This window comes from Mustelus asterias, unplaced genomic scaffold (genome assembly GCF_964213995.1).
Source record: "Mustelus asterias unplaced genomic scaffold, sMusAst1.hap1.1 HAP1_SCAFFOLD_2369, whole genome shotgun sequence".
NCBI classification, from domain to species: Eukaryota; Metazoa; Chordata; class Chondrichthyes; order Carcharhiniformes; family Triakidae; genus Mustelus; species Mustelus asterias.
The window spans coordinates 1-17,240 of NW_027592314.1; the positions used below are offsets into that span (position 1 = coordinate 1).

The following is a 17,240-nucleotide window of genomic DNA, read 5'->3' on the forward strand; positions in this document are numbered from 1 at the left end:
TATCCCAACTCCAATAGTCAGTGCCCTGAAAGATGAAGGCCAGTGTGCTAAACACCTTCTTCACCACTCTGTCGACCTGCTTCTTGCACTTGCGAATGTACAGATCCACTTTTATTGATTGTAGTGGGCAGCCTTATTTTGCAGAGATGCTTCTGAATGCAATAGGACATCACTTGTTTTGGATGTTTTCTCACCGTCTGCCCAGCTCTTTGCAGTTGCATTCACTCAGTTTAAACTATTTCCAGATATTTCACAGGAGGTGCAGTTATTAACTTCATGAGTAATGATCTGAACACATTTCTCTCTCCCGCTCTGACACCCATCTGCATCTCCCTCCCTGCTCTCTCCCCCCCTCCCCCCCCGCTGCCCACCCCTCCCCCCCCTGCTGCCCACCCCTCCCCCCCCCGGCTGCCCTCCCCTCCCCCCCCCCCCACTGCCCTCCCCTCCCCCTCCCGCTGCCCTCCCCTCCCCGTTGCCCTCCTCTCCCCCCCGCTGCCCTCCCCTCCCCCCCCCCGCTGCCCTCCCCACCCACCCCCCGCTGCCCTCCCCACCCCCCCCGCTGCCCTCCCCCCCCCCCGCTGCCCTCCCCACCCCCCCCGCTGCCCTCCCCACCCCCCCACCGCTGCCCTCCCCACCCCCCCCGCTGCCCTCCCCACCCCCCCCCCGCTGCCCTCCCCACCCCCCCCCGCTGCCCTCCCCACCCCCCCCCCGCTGCCCTCCCCACCCCCCCCGCTGCCCTCCCCACCCCCCCCCGCTGCCCTCCCCACCCCCCCCCCGCTGCCCTCCCCACCCCCCCGCTGCCCTCCCCACCCCACCCCGCTGCCCTCCCCACCCACCCCGCTGCCCTCCCCACCCACTCCGCTGCCCTCCCCACCACCCCCCCCCGCTGCCCTCCCCACCCCCCCCCGCTGCCCTCCCCACCCCCCCCCGCTGCCCTCCCCACCCCCCCCTCCCGCTGCCCTCCCCACACCCCCCCGCTGCCCTCCCCACCCCCCCCGCTGCCCTCCCCACACCCCACCGCTGCCCTCCCCACCCCCCCACCGCTGCCCTCCCCACCCCCCCACCGCTGCCCTCCCCACCCCCCCACCGCTGCCCTCCCACCCCCCCACCGCTGCCCTCCCCACCCCCCCACCGCTGCCCTCCCCACCCCCCCACCGCTGCCCTCCCCACCCCCCCACCGCTGCCCTCCCCACCCCCCCACCGCTGCCCTCCCCACCCCCCCACCGCTGCCCTCCCCACCCCCCCCCGCTGCCCTCCCCTCCCCCTCCCCGCTGCCCTCCCCTCCCCCCCCCGCTGCCCTCCCCTCCCCCCCGCTGCCCTCCCCTCCCCCCCCGCTGCCCTCCCCTCCCCCCCCGCTGCCCTCCCCTCCCCCCCCCGCTGCCCTCCCCTCCCCCCCCCGCTGCCCTCCCCTCCCCCCCCCGCTGCCCTCCCCTCCCCCCCCCCGCTGCCCTCCCCTCCCCCCCCCGCTGCCCTCCCTCCCCCCCCCGCTGCCCTCCCCTCCCTCCCCCCGCTGCCCTCCCCTCCCTCCCCCCGCTGCCCTCCCCACCCACCCCCCCGCTGCCCTCCCCACCCCCGCTGCCCTCCCCACCCCCCCCCGCTGCCCTCCCCACCCCCGCTGCCCTCCCCACCCCCCCCCGCTGCCCTCACCACCCCCCCCGCTGCCCTCCCCACCGCCCCCCCCCGCTGCCCTCCCCACCCCCCCTCCCCCCCCGCTGCCCTTCCCACCCCCCCCCCGCTGCCCTCCCCACCGCCCCCCCCCCGCTGCCCTCCCCACCCCCGCTGCCCTCCCCACCCCCCCCCCGCTGCCCTCCCCACCCCCCCCCCGCTGCCCTCCCCACCCCCCCCCCGCTGCCCTCCCCACCCCCCCCCCGCTGCCCTCCCCACCCCCCCCCCGCTGCCCTCCCCACCCCCCCCCCCCGCTGCCCTCCCCACCCCCCCCCCCGCTGCCCTCCCCACCCCCCCCCCCCGCTGCCCTCCCCACCCCCCCCCCGCTGCCCTCCCCACCCCCACCCCCCCGCTGCCCTCCCCACCCCACCCCCCGCTGCCCTCCCCACCCCCCGCTGCCCTCCCCACCCCACCCCCCGCTGCCCTCCCCACCCCCCCCCCCGCTGCCCTCCCCACCACCCCCGCTGCCCTCCCCACCACCCCCCCGCTGCCCTCCCCTCCCCCTCCCCGCTGCCCTCCCTCCCCCCCCCCGCTGCCCTCCCCTCCCCCCCCCGCTGCCCTCCCCTCCCCCCCCGCTGCCCTCCCCTCCCCCCCCCGCTGCCCTCCCCTCCCTCCCCCCGCTGCCCTCCCCACCCCCGCTGCCCTCCCCACCCCACCCCCCCCCCGCTGCCCTCCCCACCCCCCCCCGCTGCCCTCCCCACCCTCCCCCCGCTGCCCTCCCCACCCCCCCCCGCTGCCCTCCCCACCCCCCCCCGCTGCCCTCCCCACCCCCCCCCGCTGCCCTCCCCACCCCCCCCGCTGCCCTCCCCACCCCCCCCCCCGCTGCCCTCCCCACCCCCCCCCCGCTGCCCTCCCCACCCCCCCCCCGCTGCCCTCCCCACCCCCCCCCGCTGCCCTCCCCACCCCCCCCCGCTGCCCTCCCCACCCCCCCCCGCTGCCCTCCCCACCCCCCCCCGCTGCCCTCCCCACCCCCCCCCGCTGCCCTCCCCACCCCCCCCCCGCTGCCCTCCCCACCCCCCCCCCGCTGCCCTCCCCACCCCCCCCCCGCTGCCCTCCCCACCCCCCCCTCCCCACCCCCCCCCGCTGCCCTCCCCACCCCCCCCGCTGCCCTCCCACCCCCCCCCGCTGCCCTCCCCACCCCCCCCCGCTGCCCTCCCCACCCCCCCCCCCGCTGCCCTCCCCACCCCCCCCCCGCTGCCCTCCCCACCCCCCCCCCCCGCTGCCCTCCCCACCCCCCCCCCCCGCTGCCCTCCCCCCCCCCCCGCTGCCCTCCCCCCCCCCCCTGCTGCCCTCCCCCCCCCCTGCCCTCCCCCCCCCTGCCCTCACCCCCTCTGCCCTCCCCCCCCCCGCTGCCCTCCCCCCCCCGCTGCCCTCCCCCCCCCCGCTGCCCTCCCCACCCCCCCGCTGCCCTCCCCACCCCCCCCCCGCTGCCCTCCCCACCCCCCCCCCGCTGCCCTCCCCACCCCCCCCCCGCTGCCCTCCCCACCCCCCCCCGCTGCCCTCCCCACCCCCCCCCCGCTGCCCTCCCCACCCCCCCCCCGCTGCCCTCCCCACCCCCCCACCCCCCCCGCTGCCCTCCCCACCCCCCCCTGCTGCCCTCCCCACCACCCCCGCTGCCCTCCCCACCCCCCCCGGCTGCCCTCCCCACCCCCCCCCCGCTGCCCTCCCCACCCCCCACCCCGCTGCCCTCCCCACCCCCCACCCCGCTGCCCTCCCCACCCCCCCCTCCCGATGCCCTCCCCACCCCCCCCCCGCTGCCCTCCCCACCCCCCGCACCCGCTGCCCTCCCCACCCCCCCCGCTGCCCTCCCCACCCCCCCTCTGCCCTCCCCCCCCGCTGCCCTCCCCTCCCCCCCCCGCTGCCCTCCCCTCCCCCCCCCGCTGCCCTCCCCTCCCCCCCCGCTGCCCTCCCCTCCCCCCCCCCGCTGCCCTCCCCTCCCCCCCCCCGCTGCCCTCCCCTCCCCCCCCCGCTGCCCTCCCCTCCCCCCCCGCTGCCCTCCCCTCCCCCCCCCGCTGCCCTCCCCACCCCACCCCCCGCTGCCCTCCCCACCCCCCCCCCCTCCCCCCGCTGCCCTCCCCACCCCCCCCCGCTGCCCTCCCCACCCCCCCCCCGCTGCCCTCCCCACCCCCCCCCGCTGCCCTCCCCACCCCCCCCCCCGCTGCCCTCCCCACCCCCCTCCCCCGCTGCCCTCCACACCCCCCTCCCCCCCGCTGCCCTCCCCACCCCCCTCCCCCCCGCTGCCCTCCCCACCCCCCCGCTGCCCTCCCCACCCCCCCCCGCTGCCCTCCCCACCCCCCCCCGCTGCCCTCCCCACCCCCCCCCGCTGCCCTCCCCACCCCCCTCCCCTCCCCACCCCCCTCCCCTCCCCACCCCCTCCGCCCTCCCCACCCCCCCCCGCTGCCCTCCCCACCCCCCCCCCGCTGCCCTCCCCACCCCCCCCCCGCTGCCCTCCCCACCCCCCCCCGCTGCCCTCCCCACCCCCCCCCGCTGCCCTCCCCACCCCCCCCGCTGCCCTCCCCACCCCCCCCCGCTGCCCTCCCCACCCCCCCCCCGCTGCCCTCCCCTCCCCCCCCCGCTGCCCTCCCCTCCCCCCCCCCGCTGCCCTCCCCACTCCCCCCCCCCCCCGCTGCCCTCCCCACCCCCCCCGCTGCCCTCCCCACCCCCCCCCGCTGCCCTCCCCAACCCCCCCCCCCGCTGCCCTCCCCACCCCCCCCCCCGCTGCCCTCACCACCCCACCCCCCGCTGCCCTCACCACCCCCCCCCGCTGCCCTCCCCACCCCCCCCGCTGCCCTCCCCTCCCCCCCCCCCGCTGCCCTCCCCTCCCCCCCCCCGCTGCCCTCCCCTCCCCCCCCGCTGCCCTCCCCTCCCCCCCCGCTGCCCTCCCCACACCCCCCCCCGCTGCCCTCCCCTCCCCCCCCCGGCTGCCCTCCCCTCCCCCCCCCGCTGCCCTCCCCTCCCCCCCCCGCTGCCCTCCCCTCCCCCCCCCCCCCGCTGCCCTCCCCTCCCCCCCCGCTGCCCTCCCCTCCCCCCCCCCGCTGCCCTCCCCTCCCCCCCCCCGCTGCCCTCCCCTCCCCCCCCCCGCTGCCCTCCCCTCCCCCCCCCCCGCTGCCCTCCCCACCCCCCCCCGCTGCCCTCCCCACCCCCCCCCCCGCTGCCCTCCCCACCCCCCCCCCGCTGCCCTCCCCACCCCCCCCGCTGCCCTCCCCACCCCCCCCCCGCTGCCCTCCCCACCCCCCCCCCGCTGCCCTCCCCACCCCACCCCACCCCCCCGCTGCCCTCCCCACCCACCCCCCCGCTGCCCTCCCCACCCCCCCCCGCTGCCCTCCCCACCCCCCCCGCCCGCTGCCCTCCCCACCACCCCCCCCGCTGCCCTCCCCACCCCCCCGCTGCCCTCCCCACCCCCCCCCGCTGCCCTCCCCACCCCCCCCGCTGCCCTCCCCACCCCCCCCGCTGCCCTCCCCACCCCCCCCGCTGCCCTCCCCACCCCCCCCCCGCTGCCCTCCCCACCCCCCCCCCGCTGCCCTCCCCACCCCCCGCCGCCCTCCCCACCCCCCTCCCCCGCTGCCCTCCCCACCCCCCTCCCCCGCTGCCCTCCCCACCCCCTCCCCCGCTGCCCTCCCCACCCCCCTCCCCCGCTGCCCTCCCCACCCCCCACCCCCCCCGCTGCCCTCCCCCCCGCTGCCCTCCCCACCCCCCCGCTGCCCTCCCCACCCCCCCCCCGCTGCCCTCCCCACCCCCCCCCGCTGCCCTCCCCACCCCCCCCCCGCTGCCCTCCCCACCCCCCCCCGCTGCCCTCCCCACCCCCCTCCCCTCCCCACCCCCCCCCCTCCCCACCCCCCCCGCCCCCCGCCCTCCCCACCGCCCCCCGCTGCCCTCCCCACCCCCCCCGCTGCCCTCCCCACCCCCCCCGCTGCCCTCCCCACCCCCCCCCCGCTGCCCTCCCCACCCCCCCCCCCGCTGCCCTCCCCACCCCCCCCCCCGCTGCCCTCCCCACCCCCCCCCCCGCTGCCCTCCCCACCCCCCCCCCCGCTGCCCTCCCCACCCACCCCCCCGCTGCCCTCCCCACCCACCCCCCCGCTGCCCTCCCCACCCACCCCCCCGCTGCCCTCCCCACCCACCCCCCCGCTGCCCTCCCCACCCACCCCCCCGCTGCCCTCCCCACCCACCCCCCGCTGCCCTCCCCACCCACCCCCCCGCTGCCCTCCCCACCCACCCCCCCGCTGCCCTCCCCACCCACCCCCCCGCTGCCCTCCCCACCCACCCCCCCGCTGCCCTCCCCACCCCCCCCCCCGCTGCCCTCCCCACCCCCCCCCGCTGCCCTCCCCACCCCCCCGCTGCCCTCCCCACCTCCCCTCTCTCCGCCGCCCTCCCCACCCCCTCTCTCCACCCCCCTCTCTCCGCCCCCCCTCTCTCCGCCCCCCCTCTCTCCGCCCCCCTCTCTCCGCCCCCCCTCTCACCGCCCCCCTCTCACCGCCCCCCTCTCTCCGCCCCCCTCTCTCCGCCCCCCTCTCACCGCCCCCCTCTCACCGCCCCCCTCTCACCGCCCCCCTCTCACCGCCCCCCCTCTCTCCGCCCCCCCTCTCTCCGCCCCCCCTCTCTCCGCCCCCCCTCTCTCCGCCCCCCTCTCTCCGCCCCCCCTCTCTCCGCCCCCCCTCTCTCCGCCCCCCCTCTCTCCGCCCCCCTCTCTCCGCCCCCCCTCTCTCCACCCCCCCTCTCTCCACCCCCTCTCTCTCCACTCCCCCGCTCTCCACCCCCCCGCTCTCTCCACCCCCCCGCTCTCTCCACCCCCCCGCTCTCTCCACCCCCCCGCTCTCTCTCCACCCCCCCGCTCTCTCCACCCCCCCGCTCTCTCCACCCCCCCGCTCTCTCCACCCCCCGCTCTCTCCACCCCCCCGCTCTCTCCACCCCCCCGCTCTCTCCACCCCCCCGCTCTCTCCACCCCCCCGCTCTCTCCACCCCCCCGCTCTCTCCACCCCCCCGCTCTCTCCACCCCCCCGCTCTCTCCACCCCCCCGCTCTCTCCACCCCCCCGCTCTCTCCACCCCCCCGCTCTCTCCACCCCCCCGCTCTCTCCACCCCCCCGCTCTCTCCACCCCCCGCTCTCTCCACCCCCCCGCTCTCTCCACCCCCCGCTCTCTCCACCCCCCCGCTCTCTCCACCCCCCCGCTCTCTCCACCCCCCGCTCTCTCCACCCCCCCGCTCTCTCCACCCCCCCTCTCTCTCCACCCCCCCTCTCTCTCCACCCCCCTTCTCTCTCCACCCCCCCGCTCTCTCCACCCCCCCGCTCTCTCCACCCCCCCGCTCTCTCCACCCCCCCGCTCTCTCCACCCCCCCGCTCTCTCCACCCCCCCGCTCTCTCCACCCCCCGCTCTCTCCACCCCCCCGCTCTCTCCACCCCCCCGCTCTCTCCACCCCCCCGCTCTCTCCACCCCCCCGCTCTCTCCACCCCCCCGCTCTCTCCACCCCCCCGCTCTCTCCACCCCCCCGCTCTCTCCACCCCCCCCGCTCTCTCCACCCCCCCCCCCCGCTCTCTCCACCCCCCGCTCTCTCCACCCCCCCGCTCTCTCCACCCCCCCCGCTCTCTCCACCCCCCCCCCGCTCTCTCCACCCCCCCCCCCCCTCTCCACCCCCCCCCTCCGCTCTCTCCACCCCCCCCCCCCCCCGCTCTTTCCACCACCACCCCCGCTCTCTCCACCCCCCCCCGCTCTCTCCACCCCCCCCGCTCTCTCCACCACCCCCCCCCCGCTCTCTCCACCCCCCCCGCTCTCTCCACCCCCCCCCGCTCTCTCCACACCCCCCCCCCCGCTCTCTCCACCCCCCCCCCCCCGCTCTCTCCACCCCCCCCGCTCTCTCCACCCCCCCCGCTCTCTCCACACCCCCCGCTCTCTCCACCCCCCCCCCCCGCACTCTCCACCCCCCCCCCCGCACTCTCCACCCCCCCGCTCTCTCCACCCCCCGCTCTCTCCACCCCCCCCCCCGCTCTCTCCACCCCCCCCCGCTGTCTCTCTGTCCCCACCCACCCCTACCTCCCCTCAGCTCCAAGATCTCGGCGAACCACCAAAGGAGTTGGCAGACGTGGTGAGTACAAATTTCCCAATTCTGATGTTGATGGAGGTTGTTTTTCGAGGAGGGGGCCTCTCTGGGAAGATTCTTTTATTCATTCACAGGATGTGGGTGTCACCAGCTTGTCTGTTTATTGCTGATTCCAAACTGCCCTTAAACTGAGTGGTTCACTCGGTCATTTTGGAGTGAACCTTTTTGCTGTGGGTCTGGAGTCACATGTAGACCAGAACACGTAAGGATGGCAGATTTCCTTCCCTAACAGATATTAGTGAACCAGATGGGTTTTTACAACGATTGGCGATCGAGTGCTGATTGGGACAGTGCAGAGAGAGCTTTACTTGTGTCTAACCCCTCTACCTGTAATAGAATAATACAGTGCAGAACAGACCCTGCGGCACATCAAGTCTGCACCAACACCTGAGAAACAAAGAACAAAGAACAATACAGCACAGGAAACAGGCCCTTCGGCCCTCCAAGCCTGTGCCGCTCCTTGGTCCAACTAGACCAATCGTTTGTATCCCTCCATTCCCAGGCTGCTCATGTGACTATCCAGGTAAGTCTTAAACGATGTCAGCGTGCCTGCCTCCACCACCCTACTTGGCAGCGCATTCCAGGCCCCCACCACCCTCTGTGTAAAAAACGTCCCTCTGATGTCTGAGTTATACTTCGCCCCTCTCAGCTTGAGCCCGTGAACACCTGAACTCCCACCTAATCCCATCTGCCAGCACTTGTCCCATCGCTCTGAATGTTATGATGTGCCAAGTGCTCATCCAGGTACTTTTTAAAGGATGTGAGGAAACCCGCCTCTACCAACCTTCCAGGGAAGTGCATTCCAGAGCATCACCATTCTCTGGGTAAAAATGTTTTTCCTCACGTACCTCTAAACCACCTTGAACCCATGTCCCCTCGTGACTGACCCTTCAACTAAGGGGAAACTATCCACTCTGTCCATAGGAACATAGAAATTAGGAGCAGAAGTAGGCAAATTCAATCAGATCATGGCTGATCTCTCCGTGGTCTCAAATCCACCTCCCTACCTGTTCTCAATATCCCTCTTTCCCCTTTTTTATTATAAATATGTCGTTATCTCTTTCTTGGAACCATTCACGATTCCGACTCCTCCACGCTATGGGACAGCAAGCTCCACAAATTCACCACCCTCTGTAAGAAGTAGTCCCTCCTCATCTCAGGGTGGCACAGTGGTTAGCACTGCTGCTTCACAGCGCCAGGGACCCGGGTTCAATTCCCGGCTTGGATCGCTGTCTGTGTGGCGTTTGCACATTCTCCTCGTGTCTGCGTGGGTTTCTTCCAGGTGCTCCGGTTCCCTCCCACAGTCCAAAGAATGCGGGTTATGTTGATTGGCTGTGCTAAATTGCACTTTAGTGTCAGGGGGTCAGCAGGATAAATATGTGGGGTTAGCGCCTGGGTCGGTGCAGACTTGATGGGCCAAATGGCTGCCTTCTACACTGTTTGAATTCTATGAATTATCAATCCCTTTTAAAATGTTTTATATCTTTTTCAGATCCCCTCTCATCTTTCTGAACTCCAGCAAATCCATGCTCCTCAATCTTGTACAACTCATTCAGGTCGCCCCTCAGTCTTCTCTGCTCCAACAAAAACAGCCCAAGCCTATCTAACCTCTTTTTATAACTTAAATGTTCCACCCCAGGTAGCATCTTGGTGAATCTCCTCTGCACCCCTCCGGTGCAATCATAGAATCATAGAAGCCCTACAGTACAGAAAGAGGCCATCTGGCCCATCGAGTCTGCACCGACCACAATCCCACCCAGGCTCTACCCCCTTATCCCTACATATTTACCCACTAATCCCTCTAACCTACGCATCTCAGGACACTAAGGGGCAATTTTAGCACGGCCAATCAACCTAACCCGCACATCTTTGGACTGTGGGAGGAAACCGGAGCACCCGGAGGAAACCCACGCAGACACGAGGAGAATGTGCAAACTCCACACAGACAGTGACCCAAGCCGGGAATCGAACCCGGGACCCTGGAGCTGTGAAGCAGCAGTGCTAATCACTGTGCTACCGTGCCGCCCCAATCACATCCTTCTTATAATGTCGCGACCAGAACTGCACACAGTGCTCTAGCTGTGGCCTCACCAAAGTTCTATACAACTCCAACATCCCTGCTTTTGTAATCTATGCCTCGATTGATAAAGACAAGTGTCCCATATGCCTTTTTCACCACCCTACTAACATGCCCTTCCGCTTTCAGAGATCTGTGGACAAACACGCCAAGGTCCCTTTGTTCCACAGAACTTCCTGGTGTCCTACCATTCATTGAGTATTTTCTTGTCAAATTACTCCTTCCAGAGTGTAGCACCTCACACTTTTCAGGGTTAAATTCCATCTGCCACTTATTTGCCCATTTGACTATTCCATCTGTATCTTCTTGCAGCCCAATACACTCCACCTCACTGTTAACCACCCGCCCAATCTTTGTGTCATCGCAAACTTACTAATCCTACCCCCCACATAGTCGTCAATGTCATTTATATAAATGATGAATAATAGGCCACCCAAAACAGATCCCTGTGGTACACAACAGGACACTGGCTTCCAGTCACTATAGCAGCCTTCTGTCATCACCCTCTGTCTCCTACAACTGAGCCAATTTTGAATCCACTTTATCAAATTAACCTGTATCCCATGTGAATTTACCTTCTTTACAAGTCTCCCATGTATCGACCTTGTCAAAAGCTTTGCTGAAATCCATATAAACTGCATCAACCCTCATCTACACACCTGATCACCTCCTCAAAAAATTCAACCAAATTTGTTAGGCAAGACCTCCCTCGGATGAAGCCATGCTGACTATCCCTGATCAAGCTTTGCCTCTCCAAGTGGAAATAAATGGTCTCCTTCAGAAGTTTCTCCAACAGTTTCCCTACCACTGACCTGAGACTCACAGGTCTGTAGTTCCCGGGTTTATCTCTACAACCCTTCTTAAATAGCGGAACCACATTAGCTGCTCTCCAGTCCTCTGGCTCCCCCAGAGAGGAATTTAAAATTTGGGTCAGAACCCCTAGCCTCCCACAGTAACCCGGGACAATATTCATCCAAACCTGGAGATTTATCCACTTTAAGCCTGCCACCACCTCCAATGCCTTGTCCTTCCCTATGTCAATTTGCTCAAGAACCTCACAGTCTCTCTCCTTGAATTCTATACCTTCTTCCTCAATCTCTTGGGAGTGTTTGATGAGGACAGTGTAAAGGGAGCTTTACTCTATATCTAACCCCATGCTGTACCTGCCCTGGGAGTGTTTGATGGGGACAGTGTAAAGGGAGCTTTACTCTATATCTAACCCCGTGCTGTACCTGTCCTGGGAGTGTTTGATGGGGACAGTGTAAAGGGAGCTTTACTCTATATCTAACCCCATGCTGTACCTGTCCTGGGAGTGTTTGATGGGGACAGTGTAGAGGGAGATTTACTCTGTATCTAACCCCGTGCTGTACCTGTCCTGGGAGTGTTTTATGGGGACAGTGTAGGGGGAGCCAGAGTGTTGAAAACCAGTGTTTCATTTTAATCTCTCCTCCCAACAGCCTCCTGGATTGAACTTTGACCTGGATGGGATGAATGCTCCAGAGAACGCAGCACTGGGTGGCGAGCAGTGTGCGGTCATGTGATGGAGCCTGGCAAATCCTGTTTTGGAATCTGACTCCCTTCCTTCCTTCCCTCTTTGAAATCTGCCCCAAAGCTGGACGAGAGGGGCAGTTCTGTTTCCGAGCAGGGTAATGGAGGGGCCCTGCTTTCCGTTTGCTGAGGGGGCTGTTGGACTTTGGTGGGAGAGTGGGGAGTGAGTGTGGTGTACGGATTGCAGCCGCACTGGACTCCTCTTTGCTCCTCACATTGGGGGTGGTGGGAGCCGGCTGCATTGTCAGATTTTGGAGGAGACCTGGGCTTTCTGGGCACGGGTTGAGTGTTTTCTGCCTCCTCCTGTTCCTGTGTTACTCCAGCAACCTCACCTGTGTCTCTGCGATGGATTTCGTCACTTCTCCCCGACCCCTCCCTATATCATGGATGGCTGCTGTAATTAACTGATAAACACATTAAAATGGAAATTTGATTTGGGGTCTTTCTTTTTTTACATTCTGTTTCACCTGCACCTTAGCGCACCCAAAACATACACACAATCCAGGCTTGGGCTGATGAGTGGCGAGTAACATCTCCAACAAGAAAGGATCTAACCATCTTCCCATGATATTCAATGGCATTGCCATCTCTGAATCCTCCACTATCAACACCCTGGAGGTTACCATTGACCAGAAACTGAACTGGAACAGTCATATAAATACTGCGACTACAAGAGCAGGTCAGAGGTTAGGAATCCTGTGGTATGGAACTCACCTCCTGACTCTCCAAAGCCTATCCACCATCTACAAGGCACAAGTCAGGAGTGTAATGGGATACTCTCCACTTGTCTGGATGAGTGCAGCTCCAACAACACTCAAGAAGCTTGACATGGTGGTTAGCACTGCTGCCTCACAGTGCCAGGGACCTAGGTTCAATACCAGTCATGGGTGACAGTAGAGTTTGAACGTTCTCCCTGTGTCCATGTGAGTTTCCTCCGGGTGATCTGGTTTCCTCCCACAGTCCAAAGATGTACAGGTTAGGTGGATTGGCCATGTTAAACTTCCCCTTAGTGTCCCAAGATGAGTCGGTTGGACATTGAGCGGCATAAATGTGAGGGGTTACAGGGGTGGGATGGGGTGGGCATGAGTATGATGCTCTGTCTGAGAGTTGGTGCAGAGTCGATGGACTGAATGGCCTCCTCCTGTGTGGATTCTACCATCCAGAACAAAGCAGCCCACTTGATTGACACTCCCTCCACCACTGACGCACAGTGGCAACCATGTACCATCTACAAGATGCACTGCAGTAACTTACCAAGTCTCCTTAGGCAGCACCTTCCAAATCATGATCCACTACCATCTAGAGGACAAGGCAGCAGCTACCTGGGAACATCAACACCGGGAGGTTCTCATCCCAGTCACTCACCAGCCTGACTTGGAAATATATTGCCATTCCTTCACTTCCTCTGGGTCACAATCCCAGAACTTCCTCCCTAACAGTGCGGTGGGTGTACTTACACCTCAGGGACAGCATTGGTTCAAGAAGGCAGCTCACCACTACCTTGTCAATGGGCAATTAGGGATGGGTAATAAATGCTGATCTAGCCAATGATACCCCAACCAAAAATAAATTACACCCCTAAACTACTGCGAAAGATAAGGCTGAAGCATTTGCGGCAATCTTCAGCCACAAGGGCCGAGTGAATGATTCATCTTGTCCTCTTCCGTAGGTCCTCAGTGTCACAGATATTAGTCTTCAGCCAATTTGGTTCACTCTATGAGAAATAGAATCATAGAATCCCTGCAGTGCAGAAGGAGGCCATTTGACTCATTGAGCCTGCACTGACATCAATCCTACCCAGGCCCGATTCCCGAAACCTTACATATTTACCCTGCTTATTCCCCAACTCATGTGCAATTTAACTTGGCAATCAACCTAACCTGCACATCTTTGGATATCAATAAACTGTTGAAGGTACAGAATATTGCATAGGCTATGAGTCTTGACAATATTCTGGCAATAGCCAAAGAATCCCTACAGTCAGAAGGAGGCCATTCAGCCCATCGAGTCTGTATCGACAACAATCCCACCCAGGCACTATCCCCGTAACCCACATATTTACCCCGCTAATCCCTCCAACCCACGCATCCTGGGACACTAAAGTGCAATTTAGCATAGCCAATCCACCTGACACACACATCTTTGGACAGTGGGAGGAAACCGGAGCACCCAGAGGAAACGCACGCAGACACAAGGAGAACGTGCAGATTCCGCACAGACAGTGACCCAAGCCAGGAATTGAACCCAGGACCCTTGAGCTGTGAAGCGGCACGGTAGCACAGTGGTTAGCACTGCTGCTTCACAGCTCCAGGGTCCCGAGTTCGATTCCCGGCTCGGGTCACTGTGTGGAGTTTGCACATTCTCCTCGTGTTTGCGTGGGTTTCCTCCGGGTGCTCCGGTTTCCTCCCACAGTCCAAAGATGTGCGGGTTAGGTTGATTGGCCAGGTTAAAAATTGCCCTTGAGATGCGTAGGTTAGAGGGATTAGCGGGTAAATATGTGGGGGTAGGGCCTGGGTGGGATTGTGGTCGGTGCAGACTCGATGGGTCGAATGGCCTCCTTCTGCACAGTAGGGTTTCTATGATTTCTATGAAGCGGCAGTGCTAGCCACCTTGCCGCCCCTGAAGACTTGTGCTCCAGATGATCTTTCCATTCAAGACTGCCGCTCTCCTAGTTGAGCTCTTCCAGTACAGTTACAACACGGGCATCTGCCCAGCAATGTGGAAAATTGCCCAGGTATGTCCTGTGCACAAGAAACAGGAAAAATTAAACCTTATCATAGAATCCCTACAGTGCAGAATCTACTCTTGATCATCAGTAAAATAATGGAAGGTGTCATCAACAGTGCTATCATGCGACACATACTCAGCAATAACCTGCTCATGGACGCTCAGTTTGGGTTCTGCCAGTCACTCAGCTCCTGACCTCATTACAGAATTGGTTTAAAGATGGACAAAAGAGCATAACTCTAGAGGTGAGTTGAGAGTGACTGCTGTTGATAGCAAAGCAGCATTTAACCAGGCCTGGCATCAAGGAGCCCTAGTAAAACTAGAGTCATGGAATCATACATGCAGAAGAACCCTTTGGTCCATCGAGTCTGCACCGACACTTTAGAAACACCAGAACTCCCACCTATTCCCTTCTGCCAGCACTTGGCCCATAGCTCTGAATGTTATGATGTGCCAAGTGCTCATCCAGATCATTTTTAAAGGATGTGAAGCAACCCGCCTCTACCACCCTCCCAGGCAACGCATTACAGACCATAACCACTCTCACATTCCCCCTTAAACCTCCTGCCCCTCACCTTGAACCAATGTCCCCTCCCTTCAACTAAGAGGAATAGCTGCTCCTTATCCACTCTGTTCATGTCTCTCATAATCTTATACACCTCAATGGGGGGGCGGGGAGAGGGGGGGGAACTCCACTGGTGGGATTGATACCTGGCACAAAGGAAGATGGTTGAGATTGTTGGAGGTCAATCATCTCAGCTCCAGGACATCACTGCAGGAGTTCCTCAGGACAGTGTCCTAGGCCCAGCCATCTTCAGCTACTTCATCAATGACCTTCCTTCCATCATAAGGTTAGAAGTGGGGATGTTCGCTGATGACTGCACAATGTTCAGTATCATTTGCTACTCCTCAGATACTGAAGCAGTCCATGTCCAAATGCAGCAAGACCTGGACAATATCCAGGCTTGGGTTGACAAGTGGCAAGTAACAAGTGGCAATGACTATCTCCAACAAGAGAGGATCTAACCTTCACCCCTTAACATTCAATGGCATTACTGAGACTGAAGGCCCCCTCCCACTATCAATATTCCTGGGGTTACCATTGATCAGAAACTGAACTGGACCAGCTGTATAAATACTGTGGCTACCAGAACAGATCAAAGGCTAGAAATCTGGCAGCGAGTAACTCACCTCCTGACTCCTCAAAGCCTTTCCACCATCTCAAAGGTACAAGTCAGGAGTGTGATGGAATACTCTCCACTTTAACAGGATGAGTGCAGCTCCACCACAATAGTTAAGAAAGCCCACCAACGCCTCTACTTTCTCAGAAGACTAAGGAAATTTGGCATGTCAGCTCCGACTCTCACCAACTTTTACAGATGCCCCATAAAAAGCATTCTTTCTGGTTGTATCACAGCCTGGTGTGGCTCTTGCTCTGCCCAAGACCACAAGAAACTATAAAAGGTAATGAATATAGCCCAATCCATCACGTAAACCAGCCTCCCATCCATTGACTCTGTCTACACTTCCTGCTGCCTCAGAAAAGCAGCCAGCATAATTAAGGACCCCAGACATTCTCTCTTCCACCAGCTTCCATCGGGAAAAAGATTCAAAAGTCTGAGGTCACGTACCAACCGACTCAAGAACTTCTTCCCTGCTGCCATCAGACTTTTGAATGGACCTACCTTGCATTAAGTTGATCTTTCTCCATACCCTAGCTATGACTGTAACACTACATTCTGCACTCTCTCGTTTCCTTCTCCATGAACAGTATGCTTTGAATAGTGCGCAAGAAACAATATTTTTCACTGTCTGCTAATACATGTGACAATAATAAATCAAATCAAATCAACAACACTCAAGAAGCTCAACATCATCCAGGACAAAGTAGCCTGCTTGATTGCTACCCCTTCCACAACCATTCAATCCCTTCACCACCAATGCAAAGTGGCAGCTGTATGTACCATCTACAAGATGCACTCAGGAACTCACCAAGGCTCCTTTAGCAACACCTTCGAAATCCATGACCACCACCATTTAGAAGGACAAATGCAGCAGATACATGGGAACACCTATCACATCTATGTTGTTAAATACCACCCTCTTCACAATCTCTTCCCTACACTGTGAAAGGGTGGGAATTGGCAGGATTCTTAGGGGAGGAGAGAAGGTGGTATGTGGGAGTGGGGGGGAGGGACTGCAGGTAGCAGGCAAGGCAGGATGCAAGAGGCTGGAATGAGGAGAGGGCAGAATGGCGAGGGGGATGGGGGAATGGTGATCGTGGGCAGATGGGGTGAGAGAAGGAACAGGGGATAGAAGGTACCATAGCCAAATCTGCAGATGACATTCAAATAGGTGGGATAGTAAGTTGCAATAAGGAAATAAGAAATTTACAAATGGATATTGATATGGATACGTTCGGTGAGTGGACCAAAATTTGGCAGATGGAATTTAATATGGATAAGTGTGAGGTTATCCATTTTGGTCAGAGACATAAAAAGGCAATTTATTAGCTAAATGGAGAGAAACTTCATTGTTTTGGCGCAGTGTGGTCTGGGTATCCTTGTGTATAAATCACAGAAAATTAGGATGCAGGTACAGCAGGTAATAAAGAAGGCAATTTGTATTTTGGTATTTATAGCTAAAGAAATAAAATATAGGTATAGGGAGGTGCTGTTGTAACTGCATAGGGCATTGGTGAGACCGCATCTGGATTACTGCACAGTTTTGGTCTCGTTATTTGAAGATGTAGTTGCATTAGAGGTGGTTCAGACAATGTTCACTAGATTGATTGCAGAGATGAGGGATTTGTCTTACAAAGAAAAGTTGAGCTGTTTAGGCCTATACTCTCTAGAGTTTAGAAGAATGGAAGGAGTTCTAATTGAGCTATATAAGATGCTAAAGGAGATTGACAAGGTAGATGTAGAGCGAATGTTTTCCCTTAGAAACATAGAACACAGAAAAATTACAGCACATAACAGGCCCTTCGGCCCCACAAGTTGTGCCGAACATATCCCTACCTTTTAGGCCCACCTATAACCCTCCATCCTATTAAGTCCCATGTACTCATCCAGGAGTCTCTTAAAAGACCCTATTGAGTTTGCCTCCACCACCACTGACGGCAGCCGATT

The 17,240-nt window shown here is 62.8% G+C and overlaps 1 long non-coding RNA gene across 1 annotated transcript; it reads left to right on the forward strand.

The window, feature by feature from the left end:
- The first annotated feature begins 7,641 nt into the window (after positions 1-7,641).
- LOC144489631 (uncharacterized) lies at positions 7,642-11,820 on the forward strand. Its single transcript, XR_013497007.1, has 2 exons — positions 7,642-7,742; positions 11,292-11,820. It is a non-coding gene; the product is annotated as an uncharacterized LOC144489631 (long non-coding RNA).
- The last annotated feature ends 5,420 nt before the right edge of the window (positions 11,821-17,240 follow it).